A 5,246-nucleotide genomic window follows, 5' to 3' on the forward strand; every position below is an offset into this window, starting at 1 on the left:
CACTTTATAGTCCTCGAAAAAATGCACCCCCAATCCTCTTGCGCCCCCAGGCAGTTGCGTACCCTGCGTACCCTATATCGCCGCCCCTGTTCCAAAGGTCACGACGATATTGATGTCAAAACAATCAAATCTTTTCCTTTAATCGCTCTTTAGTACCTGGTTCTTTTCCAGATATATCCAAGAAGGCAATTATAGTTCCCATATTTAAATCTGGTAATAAGAACGATAGTTTAATTATATAAATTAAAATTAATAACAGCTTGGAGGGGGAAATACATCATTTGCATAATGTTTAAAGCCAGTGGGGGCTCGACGTGAAGTAGCTCGTTTTATCAATAGACGTCGCTAGTGTCGATATAAAAAAATTGTTACTTAATTCCGTGGTTAAGTTATCCATAAAATATATTTTCTGTTAGAATAAACACGCTTAAATAGGCTTATAAATATTCTTAATATTAAGTTAATAGTTCTTGAATATCTGTAATAATCTCTTACGTTTGATATTATATGAAAAATAACAAAAGGTACAAAAATTGATGTGAAAATGAATATCCAGGGAAACCTAAAAAAACATATGATATTATACGTTTAAAATATTTAGAGATATGAAGTGGAATCAAATTTATTGCAGACTGCTAATAGATATAGTTTAAAATTGAATTGATAATTTTTTTTTGATATTGTGATCTGGTTTTTATCCTTAAAATTAGCATTTTGGGTAAAATAATTATTTTGTGGTTTTTATTAAAAGACTTAAATTTTGGTGGAAATGCTGCACTTGGTTTTTTTAATGTGTCTAGATGATTAAATTTATAGTTAAAATGAACTATTATCATCACCTAACCCTGGTATTGTATAAAATATTTGACGCATTGTTTAATATCGTGGGAAATGGGAATCATTTTTTCTTCTTATAGTGATAGCTAGGAGCATCAAACACAACACCCCACACAAGGAGAACGCAACCCGTCAAAAGTCGTGGATTTTCTTGTGTACGTTTTTTATTGGCTAGACGCTTTAGCGCCTGCTACCGTCGGAAGGGGAAAATTCGGAAATTGTCTTCCCCCCGCCCGTAAAACGTTCAGCGTAAAGGCTCGTGACGCTCGTCCAATGAAATTCGTACACAACCCTTCGTTAGCGTGTTTAAAGGCTAGCTGCGTTCTCCTTGTGTTTGTTGATCCTAGGTGATAGTTAATCATACCCACTTTTGAACAATTCTTTACCTTGAAATAGTTTGATTTTTGGGAAAATATAAAAAAACCTAATTTCTGCAAAGAGTTGCAATGTTTTAATGAAACTATCGTTTTACACTTTATATATTTAAATTTTATTCTTGGAACTGTGCAAATTGTAGTATATCCTTTATGGCAAATATATTAAGAACATATTTGTAGTTTTTATAATTTAATCAAAACTCAATATGGTTATAATAATGACATTATTTTAAGCGAAAAAGTTAATTAATCTATGAATTTTTACTGCTGTAAGTTATAGCTTAAAATTAATTTAAGCAGCCTGTCACCGATTCTCAATTTAAATAAAACCAACGTAACCACATTAATGAAAATATATCACACATTTAAAGCCGATAAGATAACAATTAAAATAAATTTTGAAGTTACGAGTAAGATCACAAAACGAAGATTTGTAGTCCAAAAATAACGGTTCAAACGTTTAATTTTCTAAACAATGTTTTCGTTTTTTATTAACGCGAAATGCCAATTTTCCGTATAGTATTTAAAGCGTTCACATTTGAAAATCAAATCGATCTCTTAGCAAGGACGATTGTTGTCAAGTATGCGTCTTTATACTCGAGATCAGCGCGCTCACATGTTAAAGTTATTTAACGGAGAAGGTCGAAAGTCGTTCATTTAGACGACGATTTTCCAATTGCAGACCAAGTCATACGACGGTTCTTAAAAAGGTCTGTGACTTCTACAATTGGGGTAATATCAATAAGAGGTTTCGTGGTCTTGGTCTTCAAGACATCGACATGGAAAATACTATCCTTGCCTACTTCGTCGCCTCTAGCGAGCGTCAGGACTGCCAGCTACGACTTGGACTTGGATCGAAACTACGTTTTCATGCTTACCGAGTTACACTCCACCAAGCACTGCATGACGGTGACAGAAAGCGCCAACTTGACTTCTGCAACTGGTTTTGCCTCATGGCTGACGAACACCGGGACATTCAAGTTCAACCACTGATGTCCAACGAGTATTCGTTTGGAAGAGATGGGCCGTTCAACCGTCAGAACAACAACCAGTGGGACTACGAAAATCCACACTGGGTATTCCGTAACCGCCACCAAGTGCAGTATCGCTTAAATGTGTGGGCCCGTTTTACCTGCCAAATTATATGAATGGACAAAACTACTTGGACAAAACGAAACATCGAATGAGTTGAACGAAGTTCCTCTGGCCGAGTAAAGACGTATCTGGTTCTAGCAAGAAAGGGCGTCAGATCACCAACATCATGGTGTGGTTGCGTATCTAAACGACGAGATTCCTGCAAGTTGGATCGGAAGAAAGGGTCCTGTTCGTTGACCTGCAAGGTCCCCGGATCTAACAACACTTGACTTTTTCCTTTGGGGTTTCATTATAGAATACGTTTACTAAACACCTGTGGTAAGCGTTGAAGACTAAGACAAAGAATCATCGAAGCCTGTCGTCGCGTCACTTCAGAAATGGTTCGGGGTGCATATAAAAAAATTCAACACAGTGCATATTTGTGCATTGCGTCAGAAGGTGAAATATTTGAACAAATTTTATAAAAGTCATTAATAAACATTTGTCACTTTGCTTAATAATCATTTTTTTGTTTGAAAAGAAGTTACTAACACAACTCGGCGGGATGCAGATAGGTGATCAAAAACCTTCTCTCTTTTAACAGATGTTGAGGAGCACAAGCGAACGATGCTATTTTAAAATCGTTATTCATGGATCAATAACCTAAGCAAGTCCGTGGCATCCTTGCAATGAGCAGCGAGATCAACCTGGATAAAATAGCCGCTCAAGCAGACAAGATCGTCGAAATTTTACACCCGAGTACCATAAATCCGCCTATTGAGCACCTCGTCCAACAAATCAATGAGCTTAACAGGAAATTTGAGCCATTCAGCCGCAGACACACCAAGTATCAAGGAAGAGACTACTCTAGCAGAGAGCGTAGCCATTCACGATCACAAGGTCGCAGTTTCAACCCAAGAGGGAAGCTTTGCTTCTACCATTTCCGTTTCGACGAAAAAACAAATAAATGCCAGGATCCTTGCGATTGGAAACGAAAAACATCCCCACATAGACGACCAGATTCGGACAACTAAGTGGCCGGTCGGGTTTCGCGGTGACCGACAATTCTGGCTTAAATTATTGACGTCTTTTCATTTTCGATAAAACATCACAGCGTTACTACATAACCGATTCGGGCGCCAATATATCCGTAATTCCAACCACTAAACACGAGAAACGTCACATAAATCGCCATGTACATTTCTATGCCGTATATGGTACACCAATCAAGACGTATGGGACGAAACAACAGGAACTTGATTTAGGATTACGCAGATCCTTCAAGTCGAAATTCACTATCGCAGACGTTGCGAACCCGATCATAGGTGCTGATTTTATAGCAATTTTTCACCTCTTACCTGATTTGGGACTAAAGAAATGGGTGGACAGTACAACGTCAGTCCCAGCTCACTGCGATGTCCTTGACCATCCAGCCATAAGAATTACTACACTTTCCAGTTCATCAGAATTTCACAAGATCCTCGCATTATATACCGAGATCACGGGACCAGTTTATTTAATTTATGGTCGTGGAAAGTCTTTTTTGCAGGTAATATACACAAGTGGGATTAGGTTATCAGTGCAAAACTATAGATATAGAAACAAATAACTGAAATAAAATACAATACAGGGTGTACTTCAAGCAAGAAGCATCAGCGAGATAATCCCATTGGGTATTAGAGATAGACACTTATAAAAATAGAACTTGCAAATACGGAATTTTTTTCAATTGTTCTTTTTGGTTATGGCATATTTTCGAAACTCTACACCAACTTATATTATATTTCATAATTTCGATTTTTAATTTTCAAACATACTTATGCAAAAAATAAGAATTTTAGGTATTTATATAGATTTATTTCAAATGTTTTAAACTCGAAAATTTAATATTGTAAAAGATAAGTTAAAAATTAGTTAAAATTTTTCTTTGTACGAAATAAATTTATTTGTATGTTGATAAATATAATTATTCTAGTTATTCATATACTGCGTCCTCACTTCTTTAAAAGCCAGTTTTGATTCTCAAGCGATTTCTTCTCGTTGTAGTTTTAAGTTGCTTGATTGGTTTTATTTTAAAATAATGATTATGTGAGATATCGCTGTTAGGCTTGTAGGAACTTGAATGTATTAGCTTTTGTTAATTCACGGAGTGCATTTTACTTTGTTAGTTTGTTTGTTTTGTGTTTAAATTTGGCCAAACACTTCGCTAGTTTTCTCAACTTCAGATTCATTTTAGTTTTGTTCTTGGACAAGTGGCCACCACTCATTTCATTTCAATTCTCTGAGCTAATGAAAACTTTGAATTTTCTTTTTAACTTTATATACGTTTTATACGCGTTCTAGAGTGCCATCGAATAGTCTAATTAACGCGTAATCAGTCTCCTCAGCAAACATATGGACAATGAAAGTGAGAAGCTGTTAGCGAAAGATCTATATATATTTATCTATATCATATTTTGAAAGAAATGGAATAGCGCTTTAAAGACATCAAGATGCATTTAGAATTGCATCGCAAACGAGTCAAAGACGATTCTGATAAATACTCCCGTTTACAAGAAGTCTGTCCAACCAACGGATTTAACTAGAAATTCGGAAATCAGAGAACAGTTATTTAAAGACCAAAATGGGCCTCGCCGAAAAACGAGTTTTCGAGAATTTTTCATAAAAGGAGAATTAGAATTCAACCTTTTGAAATGGTAAAAATAGTTTACAGGTACGATAAAAATCTTCAATTCGTTCCCTCAAATGGTATGAAACTGATATTTAACTTTATAAAGATAATTGTAAACTAAAAGCACTCTCTTTTTCGAAGCAAATACACGCCCATGCATTTAGATAAAAACTTACTTATTTGGCATTTTAAGATAACCATTATCGATAATCTAATATGCCAAATAATTTTTAACCAACTATAAGCGGACTTTCCTTCCTGACTAAGTGGTTTTCACGTTATCCGGT

Source organism: Leiobunum rupestre, chromosome 2, assembly GCF_980474605.1.
Source record: "Leiobunum rupestre chromosome 2, qqLeiRupe1.1.hap1, whole genome shotgun sequence".
Classification (NCBI taxonomy): Eukaryota; Metazoa; Arthropoda; class Arachnida; order Opiliones; family Sclerosomatidae; genus Leiobunum; species Leiobunum rupestre.